The sequence below is a fragment of the Sceloporus undulatus genome, chromosome 3, assembly GCF_019175285.1.
Source record: "Sceloporus undulatus isolate JIND9_A2432 ecotype Alabama chromosome 3, SceUnd_v1.1, whole genome shotgun sequence".
NCBI lineage: Eukaryota > Metazoa > Chordata > Lepidosauria > Squamata > Phrynosomatidae > Sceloporus > Sceloporus undulatus.
Window position 1 is genome coordinate 84,321,035 of NC_056524.1, and position 11,648 is coordinate 84,332,682.

Sequence of the window (11,648 nt, forward strand, 5' to 3'; positions counted from 1 at the left end):
TGCTCATGTGGGGAGATTCCACCCCAACAGTGCCTTAGTAACAACTGGGCTCAGCAAGCCATGCCATGGGATGGTGAGGGGGCAGGAGGGAAGATGAGCCAGCAGGGAGGGTAACTGCTTCTCCTAGGAGCAACCTGAATCTGGGTGATCCTACTGGACCCATTTCTGCTCCCCCAAAAGAGAGAGGAGAGGGGGAGTGAACAAGTGGAGCTTCTGGAGGCCACTCTTTCCAGTGTCTTAATTTTTATTGTCATAAGTGACCAGGAAAATGAGAAGGGCTTGTAAAGATAAATGCCATGGCAAATGGTGGGGAGGAAGCGGTCTTTCTCCTTACTTTGCATCTTCTGTTTCTTCGGCCATAACAGCAGGGGCATTTTCTCTAGTGAGGACATGTTATAGGTGGGCTCAACTCTCACCACTGCCCTGCATGAAGGAGAGCATCATGAAGCAAGTAAAAGAAAAGTGGTGACAACTGCTGATCGCTGTCGCTGCTGAGTCCCCCTGTGTTGGGCACTGAGGATGTTGGGACTTGAGTTAGCAATGACTCTGATCTCCCTGCCCCAGAAGAAGAGACAGACTTTGTGAAGAGACAGCCTCTCTTTCTTCTGGGTATTGTCACAGGGCCAGTCGTCCACATTGCATCACCAAAAGGGAGAGGGCGGGAACCAAGCAAGCAAGAAGCAGCAATGCTGTCCTTGCATGGATCATACACACACAGTCTCCGTTGATCCATCCCTTGCCCCATGCAAACAGCAGCTGACTGGGCAGAGACAGAAGCATTCAGAATCTCTTCTTACTTACGCGGGTTCTCCTTTCAGGCAATGTGGAAGATCCAGCCCTGCACTTTTTATGTTCCACTTTAACTGCCATGGCAACATCCTATGGAATCCTGGGATTTTAGAATTCTCAGCCAGGGAGCTCTGGGGCCTTACTAAACTACAAAGTCCAAAATTCCACAGGCTGTTACCATAGTTGTTACTTTGGAATATAGCACCATAACAGTATAGTGGAAGAAGCGTAGTTGCACCCACTTCTTGCCATTCTTTGTACTGCCGACTTATTTATGTTGGTTTGTTGTTCTGTACATTCAGGATTTCCGATTTATGGTGACCATAAGGTAAACTGCAAATCCCTGCATTGCATAGGAAAGAACCCATTATAGTGGAATAATAGGATAGGAAACCACTAGGGAATACCAGGGATTTCCAAGTGAGGCCTCCTATGAGAAATACAGGAGATCCATTGCCAACCAGAGTTGTTAATACTGGACTAGATGAACCAATGGTATGATTTAAAAGCTAATTTCCTATGTTCCTCTGAGGGGAATTCCTCATTCTGTTTTGACTCTGGTGGCTTGGAAGGTTAAGGACATGAATATCTGGCATGAAGACAGCCAGCATAATGTAGTTGAGAAGATTAAGACACTGGGAGACCAGGGTTTGAATTCCCACTTGGTCATGGAAACCTACTGGGTGACCTTGGGCAAGTCATACTCTCCCAGCCTCTGATGAAGGCAAGGGCAAACCCCCTTTGAACAAATTTTGCCAAGAAAACACCTTGATAGAGTCACCATAAGTTGGAAGTGACTTGAAGACACACACCACCAGCAGCATCTGAGGAAGTAGGCTCAAGTCTACAAAAGCTCATGCTCCCAATTCTTTCTTTCAGTCTCAAAAGTGCTACAAGATCCTTTTATGTTGGGATCTAATTTTCCAGACTAACATGGCTGTCTTTGAATTCTAACAATGGTAATTTGGCATGAAACACATTTTAACAGTTAAAATGTGATAAGCTATGTAGATGTTTTTACCATTTCCTGTTAGGTGGGACATGTGATCTTTGATGCTTAAATCATGACAAGATTTCCATTAGGAAATGGAATATCCAGTTTGCTGGCAGGTAATCACATTCATTTCTAAGAGAAGTGGGTGATGGCTTCCAAGTCACCAAGGTCTAGGTCCATATTTCAAAGGAACTATCTCAGGTGCTTGACCCTATCTCCAAAATAGGTTTGAACTAAAACCCAGAATGGATTCTCTGTTCCCATTGACATGGAAGCCAGTAGCTTCTCCTGGATTATGAAAGAGGCAGGTTCTAGCTATTCCTCCTTTCTCCACATCAGACCTGTCCAGTAAGTTGTTATTGTAATTTCTTGCAGCTGCTAGCAAATGCAAAAATAGATTTTATCTTAGTTATCCCATTTATCAAATGAAAGATGCCCAAGACTGCAAGAATATTGTACATTTTGTACTTTCAAAAATCAGTATCAGCAAATACTAAGTCCCAGAATTACTTAACGGGGAACAGGACGACCATAATCAGGGCTCCAGATTGTGGACGCTCCCTACAGAATTTATTGTACTGAATCTTATTTTTTTGTACTTTCTTGGGATCAGTATGCCAAATAAGATTTCAGACTGAAATGAAACTCTCACATTCTAGGACTGGTCTTACCATTAGGTAGGATGCCAGTCTTTCCATTATATAGCAACAGCTTTCTTGGATCCTGGGGAGCAGTATATGTGGCTGTGCTGCACTTCCTAAACTATATCACTACTGTCAGGTGTTACAGGAGATGGTACTTTGCCACCAGAATTGACATAAAATTCATCTGCCAATCTAGTCGGCTCTTTACATTGAATGAGGTGAGGCATAACATCTTGTCCTTTGCCTTAGGAATCTAAATCTCTTGGGTCAATCTAGCCAGCAGTCCTAAATGTATATATTAGGAAGTAAATCTCATTAAATATAATTATAGTATCCTGAATAATGATGGATTTTATTAGTCACATCATTATCATCAATCACCATCATCATATTTATTTCTATCCTGCGTTTTTCCTATTTTGAGACCCAAAGCGGCAGACAACAAAGTAAACATTACATTCTTAAAAATTCAAATGATACAAAAGTTAAAACAAAATTAAACTATAAATTAAAACCAGGTTAAAATATAAATCATTAACTATGCATGCACCCCAGCACAGCATTTAGCAAGATTTAGCCCCAGTGTTTAGGTGAGACAAGCCTTATAAAGTCACTCATCAAATGGCTGTCTATATAGAAAAGTATTTGTTTGGCTATAAAAAGAAAGGTGGAACGGTGCAAGTCTAACATCTCTGTGGAGAGAGTTCTTGAACCTGGGGCAGCCACAGAGAAAGCCCTCTCCAATGATCCCACCAGATGTACTTGTGAAGGGGATGGGATGGAGAGAAGGTCCTCCTCAGCAAATTGGAAAGAACAGGGTAGTAAATGGTCTTTAAATAGACTTTGAGGCTGTACAGAATGCCTGTATTTTATCTAAGAAAATATGAAGACCTTTTCTATGGGGGATCTTTCAAAATAGTTAGATATTCTATACAGTTCATTCCACATATCCCTTCAGATGGTTTACTTAATAAAAGTGCAAAATGTGAATCTAGTTTGTAACTTTCTTGATTTTATAAGCTGTAGCTACAGTGAGTAAGCTTGAAGAATAACCTAAAAGGATAGTTGAAGTTGGATCATAATTAGATTTTCAGTCCATAGAGCAGAATTATTAGTATTCAAATTTCTGAATATAAATATATGAATTTAAACTTTATAAATATACAATAAGAATATGGGCTAAGATATAGTAATTAACTTGAAACCCAGAAATAGAAAAAATTGCACAGAAGTAAAGCAAAGATAACTTCAGTTTCATAGACTGTTGAATAAAATAGGACTAATATCAGAGACATTTTACTTTATAATAGTTGCAATATGCTTCCAGCTTTGGTTAATTTGATTGTTAATTCATACATGAGAAACCTGGTTTTAGAATTTCATTCTGCTATTCAAGAAACTTGACTAGAATATCAAAAGAGTCTAATGGCATGCCTTCTTTCAGTATGACCAATAATATTATTTCTGTCTCAAGCTCTGTTTTCCCCTCACTCATTCTCCCTGTCTTTATTTCTTTGGTACGGAGGTCTCTCATTTCCTTCCCACGAAAATTAAAAAGATCCCAGTGTCAATATATCAGTTTCCTATGATTCTTCATACTTGTTACAACTTCCTTCCAGTTCTATGCTTTGTGTTCTGAAATTCATTTGGTATTCCAGGATACTCCAGCCTGCTCATTTCTTTGCAGGTAATACAGTATGCTCATGGGGCTTTGTTTAATAAGTGTGGGTATATATTAGGGTGCACTCATTGGTCAAATATACTGATTCATTATGTATAATTTCTGCAACCATCACAGCAAGTATTTCAGTCTTTGGAAAGGTATAAGATAGTGTGGAAGAAACATAGGTGGTATATTCTACATGTAGAAAACCTGCATATGTTTTTGAAATGGGTGGGTTCTACTTTAAATACACCTGGGTTAGCACTAAATTTCTAAAACTAGAAGCATGGTAAATTCTCATGTTGATCACTTATCTATGGTAGCTTCAAGCTACACAGAATATACTCTAGTTGTAGCAGATATGAAAAACAAAAGAATGACCCACAGACTGGAAACACTAAATATACATTGCAATCCTCAAGAAAGAAGGCACTAAGGATTGAAGTAACCTCAGAACCATTGCCACAATCTCTCATGCAAAAAACATGATGCTCAGAATTCTGCAAAAAAGACTTAGGTCCGAAACACACTGCAGAAATAATCCAGTCTGAGACTGCTTTAACTGCCCTGACTCAATGCTAGAGAATCCCTAGTACTGTAGTTTTGTGAGCTATTTAGCCTCTGTCAGAGAGTTCTGGTGCTACAATAAACTACAGTTCCCAGGATTCCCTGGCACTGAGCCAAGGCAGTTAAAGTAGTCTCAAACTGGATTATTTCTGCAGAATGTTTTGGATCTCATATGGAGTGAAAAATGCCAGATGTCCAAGATAGGTTCAGGAAAGGAGGAGATTGTATTGGATGTATTGGATAATAGAGTACAGTAGAGAAGAAAATCAGTCTGCACTTTATATACTATAGCAAGCCATTTGATAATGTAGATCTGAAAAACTAAGCATTGCTCTTCAACAAATGGGTGTGCCACAACATTTGATTGTCCTGATGCCTAAACTGTACTCAGGACAAGAAGCTACCATCAGGACAGAATATGGTAAAATGGAATTGTTTCCACATTTTACCGAGCTACGCATAGCGTCTGAAAAACTTTGCCAGGAGTATGTCTTTTACTCCTGACCCCCCCCCCCCCCCCCCGATAATCTCCAGCTTTAGAGCCCAGGAATAGAACTCACAATGTTGTGGCTGTAGTATCAGCATTTACCCACTGCATGACAGGGCTCCTCTGTGGTCATTATATTTTGCTTTCTTTATGTTCAGCAACAACCCTATCTTTGCACTTTCTTCCTTGACCTTCCTCAGTAATTTTTCCAAGTCCATGATGTTTTTCAAGGGTAATATGATATTATTTTCATATCTTAGATTGTTGATGTTCCTTCTTCCTGCCTTCACTCCACCTTCTTCTAAGGACCCGATCACTAATCAAAACTAAGACTTCAGCCAAGAAATCAGAAGAAGATAGGACTTGGAAGGGCACCTATGAAGGAACTAGATAAGTTCCCGATAGGTCAAGCAATATAATTGAATATTAAATTTAGGATTGTCCATTTTATTGTATTTCCTATTTCTATTTATGTTTGCAAAAGCTGGATAGCAAAGAAAGCTGATTGGAAGAAAATCAACTTATTTGAAACATGGTGCTGTGGAAGAGTTTTACAGATAGTGTGGACTGCTCAAAAGACAAATAAATGTTCTAGAGCAAATCAGAGAACCAGTGTGGTATGGGCTTTGAATGTTGGACTATGAGTCTGGAGACCAGAGTTCTAACCCCCACTCAGCCATAAAAACCCACCAGGTGACCTGAACTCTTTCAGCCTCAGAGGTAGGCAAAGGCAAAACCCCTCTGAGCAAATCTTGCCAAGAAAATGACGTGAAGGCATACAACAACAACAACTAGCAAATCAAGCCTTAACTTTCCCTAGAAACCAAGATGACTAAACAGACTGGCATACTTTGGACATATCATGTGAAGACATGACTCACTAGAAAAGAGAACAATGCTTGGCAAAGTGAAAAGCAATAGGAAAAGAGGAAGACTGCATTACAGATGGATAGACTCAATCAAGGAAGCCATGGCCCTGAGTCTGCAAGTCCTGAGCCGGGCTGTTGATAATAGGGTGACTTGGCGATCTCTCATTCATATGGTCATAGTAAGCTCAAGTCAACCTGACAGCAGTTAACAATAACAACAAGAGTTATATACCATTTTCTTCCCATTGTGGTTGATGTCTGAAATATCTAACATCAACTCAAATAAAACAACCAGATAAATGATAAAATGTTGACAATTCAATTAAAACAGAAAAGTCAGGATAACAGATAAGAACATCAGCTAATTAGTAGTAATTGAATCACATTGAATTAGAAATCTAAAAGCAATTTAGAGGTTTCTCGTACCTTTTAGACTGTAAGACTGAGGACAAGAATTAAGTAATGTTTTTGTAAGCCGCTCTAGGAGCCTTTCTTGGTTGAAGAATGGGGCAAAAATTCTTCAAACAAAGAGACAACCTAATCTCCTAGGACAGGAAGTACCATTCTGTCTGGGTTTCTACAGAAAATATTATCTTTTACATTATCACCAGTTGTGTTTTAGAGGGCAGCAGCAGGCACACAAGGGCTTTGTTAGATAATCTGAAAAGGCAAGAAGACTCAGTTGATTGTTTAACAGAGCCAGTGTAGTGTGGTGGTTTGGGCATTGGACTAGGGGTGTGTCTACACTGGCCACTTAATGGGGCACCAATCCATAGTATTATGTCCCAGACTGTCCCTGGACTGACCATGAAGGCAACCACACTCATGAGGCCAAATCCAGTTCACTGCTGTGTCATTGTGCACATGCGTCAGCTGAGCTGAAATCACATTTGCTCTGCTGGCTCGTCCCCCTTGGTGGTGCTGCTGCCACCATGCTGCAGCCTCACCAGCTCCCATTGCAATTGTTTCTGCTGAAGTTGGAATGAGGTGTCCTGCCATGTGATCAACATGGAGGGGGTCACTGTACCTCCCTCTTGATTGATCTCACAAGCACCCCATTCTGACCTCAGCAAAAGCAATGGTATGCTAAGCAGGCTTTAAACAGATCTTCTGCCCATGGGGAAGTGGCAGTGTCATCCCCTTTCCCCTTGCTGCTCAATGTGGGGAAGGACAGATGGTGCGGCTCTTGGTGTATGGACCCAACTGAGCTGTCTACATGCACAATGAACCTGAATTCACTCTGGGATTTCTGGGAAACATGAGAATTTTGCCTGGCTTTGCTTAGTTTGGGGCAAAGTTGGGATGACCAAAAACCATGGGATCTCCCCAGAAGTAGTCATATATCATGACAACTGCCACTAGCAGCTTCAGGGTGAGTACAACATTTCCCACCAGTGTAGACAACCTTAGTACTTTAGAGAACAGGGTTCAAATCCAACTTGATCATGGAAACCCATTGGGTGATCTTAGGCAAGTCACACACACTCTGCCTCAAAGGAAGGCAATGGCAAACCCCCTCTGACCAAATCTTGTCAAGATAATCCTGTGCTAGGTTTGCCTTAGGGTTACCATAAGTCAGAAATGGCTTGAAGGCACACAATGACAACAAAGACTCAAACAATGGAAGGTTGTCCTTTAACAAGAGATTAATTGATCCCCACTCATTTAAGCATTTAAAAAATAGTAACCAGCATCTTGAATTGAGCTTTTAAACTGACCATCAATGCAGTTCATATTATATTAATATGCCATGAACCCTAAATTCAGCCATCATCCAAATAAATCAGCATCTAAATTGACTGAAGTTTCCAAATGCATTAGCTGATACCTACTTTTCTTGAATCTGTTGTAATTGCTTATCTTATCTGTTGGTGGTCAATCTATCCCACAAAAGGACAGGAACAAGAGTCTGTGGATGTACTAAGAACCATATGACTGACTGGTTCTTCTGCACTATTTTGCTGGTGTTCTTTCATTCAATAGACCACAGGCAACACTGCAGGAAGCACAAGAAGGTGGGTATCATTGTCATGAGAACCAGACCGGGATTACTTTATTTTTGGAGTTTGTGTTGTAGCACAGTTACTAAGTACCATTCTTTTTATGATTTTCCTTAATTCTTTCCAAAGGATTATTTTCTGGTTGTGGCAACCAGATTTTCAAACAGCTCCATGAGAGGTTCTCTTGCTTTTCACTTGCTATTTCATAGATACTGAAGACCATTTTATCCCTGGAATAAAAACAGGAATTGATGTTTCTTTCTTGGAATATAATTCTGAAAGAGTTGACTGTTGCTGTTTTTTTAAAATATATATAAATTTACCATGAATCATTTTAAAACATTGTTGTATCATTATTTTTGTTGTTTTCTTATGATTATTTTATAGCATTTTGGGTTTGGAAACCACCTTAACTATCTTTATAGAATGATGATGTAAAATAATCAGAAATAAATGCATTTTGTGACCACAGGCTAAAGTAGGTTTTCTTTTTCTCCTCTTTCTGTTTTTCCTTGTTGATTAGTACTAAACCCAAAGTTACAAAATTCTTTGTTTCTCTGCCATTGCTTTATGCAAACAATTGGTTCTTCCTTATTACTTTATATAATAGCAGGTTGCTCTAGAAAATACCAGTTGTTTTATGCACAAGGCTATATTTCACTTGGCTCATGGAAACATTTGTCTATGAATGATTACTGTCTACATAACACTAAGCTTTGACATTTCTGCAGCAAATTTAACACCCTTGGCAAAGATTCTCTTCCTCTGATAAAGGCTTTCCTCTTGGAGAACCTTGGAGCCAACCCAATGTTTTGGAAGTTTTTGTTGTTAAGCTCAATATTTTGTTTAAGAACATTTTAGTGAAATGTGAATGCTTATGTACTTGTGTAATGTATGTCTGCATACTATTCCAGTGAGCATGCTACATATCTGGTTCATTAATTCACAATGCTTTCTTATTGTTTCAGATTATTTTTTTCTACCTTACTCCTCTCTTTCTTTCACATACATGTCTAACCTGACTTCAGCCACATTTATTTAGTATTCTCACTGACTGTGTAGAATTTATATCTAAGCAATACCTTGTTCATGCAGTTACATCTATTGGGTTGTCAGACTCCTTTGGCTTCTATAATATATAGGTTATTTATTTTGAGGGGAATGTCTCAGGATAGTCATATGAAGAATGTCCTGTATGGGGCATCTAAAGTACTCTTGACAGTTGCATTAATAATAAATGCAAAGATGTTGTGATTATGGTTAAACGTTCTTGCACAATCCTTAAAATGTGTGTTACAAATATAATTGTGTGTTACAGATATAACTGGTTTACCATCTATTCCATCTTCTCAGATGAACATACTGTAGTTCTGTTGGGACCTCAGAAATCTCTTTAACCAGACTATAAATACCAAGAGACTTTTCACAGGTGGAATACAATACCATTGAATTGTTATAGAAATTATGATAAGCTAGGCCACATGCCTATGAACCCCAGTTCAAATTGAAAGAGATGCACCATAAACAGTAGTCTTTGTTCCAGGCTGAACGACTGACTGATCATGCTTTCAGGGAGAATACTCTAATTTAAAAATGGAGAATATAAAAATCCCAGATGTTGTTATGTTATGTTACCTGTTCTGCCTTTGTCATTTTATTATCAAAACATTAACAACTTCCAGATGGTTTGCAGTCTAAGCTGCTAATACATGCGTTTTGTCAGCAAGCAAGGAGATTACAAATTCCTGTTGACTACTTCCACTGTCCACTGCTGCCCACATTTGTTATGCAGTTCACCCACTACATGTGCATAGCTACTCATGGAGGGCTCAATTACCAGGCTCTCTCTGTGTGTACATGTGTGTGTGTGTGTGTGCATGCATGTGGAGGGGGAATTGAAAGAACTAATGAAGGTTATTGAGGGAATCATTCTATTGTTAAAGAACCACCACAACAAACCTAACCATGAACAAACATGGACCCACCACTGAAAAACCCATATTTTGGCAAAATTAAAATGTCCTTGTATTTGCCTAATTATGATACATTATTGGTTGAATAATAACTTAGATGTTGTGAAATGGTAGTGTTAATGTATTATCAGTATAATTTGTGCCCAAACATTTATATTATACTTCATTTTATCATTTCTGAGGCATTGGCTGGAATCCTGTTCATTGCCTACATGCATGTAAACGTATTTTGCCTATGCATACATTTCTTTTTGGATGCAGTACAAAACACTGCTCTGTACTATTTTGTGCAAAATGTGGGGAGGGATCACAAAATGGGGAAGATAGGAAAAACAGAGCTCATGCAGACAAAGTGAGAGAAGACAGGTGAGGGAAAACAGAGATAGCAGCAAGCCTGTTCCATAATTCTTCCTATGGACATGGAGTAGAACCATCTGTCAGTCCTTCCCAAGGGTTCTTCCAACTATAAGCCTCTGGAAGCCACTGTTGTAAATAAATAAAACTATTATTACAAAGTATGCTAACATAGCTTTGTTTGAGCAAATTAAGACACAACATACTGAATGTCAGATCCAATGCCCATTAAAGCCATTCACAGAATGTCTACTGATGTGAATGCCATCATTTTTACTCTTTACACAAAAAATAAGTTTGTTAATTAGACAATTCCCAGCCAGTCCACAAAGGTCTAATACCCAATCCATTTCTGAATTATTAGAATCTGCTCCTCAACATTAGACACCCTTAGTGTATCAATTTTCATAATTAATTCATAGTTAATTCTCATTATCCACTGTATCAATATGCTAATATATTTCCATAAATTTCTTATTAACATGCATAAGCTTGGCTATAGATGAGCAAGATGCAGAAAGAGACAGCCACAGAAGTCAAGGGTATGTCTTTCCTCCCTTTCAGTAAAGTACCAAGAAAAATGGCTATCTTAGGATCCATTTAGAATTTCTTTCAATATGTACCACTTATAAGCTAAATTAATGAACTGGGAGTTGCAGTTCAGCAACATTTGGATGACCACATGATGTCTTTCCCTGTTCTAGGGTAATTACCTCTGCTTTCAGGAATTAAAGCAATCAATGATCAATATATAATACTGTCATTTAGCTAGACACAATGATACTGTGCTTCATGTCATCTAGTTTTGGATTACATGCAAAGAGGGGGACTCAGTGGAGTTTCCAGCTGTGCATCTGGTTGTGCAACCAATTGTGCAACCACTGAAGGCAGTGCAGATGCTTAGGTTCATGCTTAGGGCCCATAAGAACAAATGTGCTACTTAAGTCCTGTCAGCGCACTGGTTTCTTCCATTAAAACTATGCTGGATTTAGGGTACTGATTGTTTTTCTAGGATGTTCAGGACAATAAAAGCTTTGAGACTGCACAAGAAACCATATTAATCAAGGTCAGACAAGTGGTTTCTGTAGTCCAATATTGTCTATTCTGAATGGCAGCAGCTCTCTTCACTAGAGTCCTTAGTCTGCAGGGAAACCCCGTGACCCTGGATGGATTGCTAATTAAATTGACACACATCCACCTCACTTATCCTCCAACCCTGAGGCCTGGCCATTCAACAATAGACAAACACACAGATTAGCATGTAAATCACTTCCTCCCAGCCATGGATCATAGAAGTACATATATACC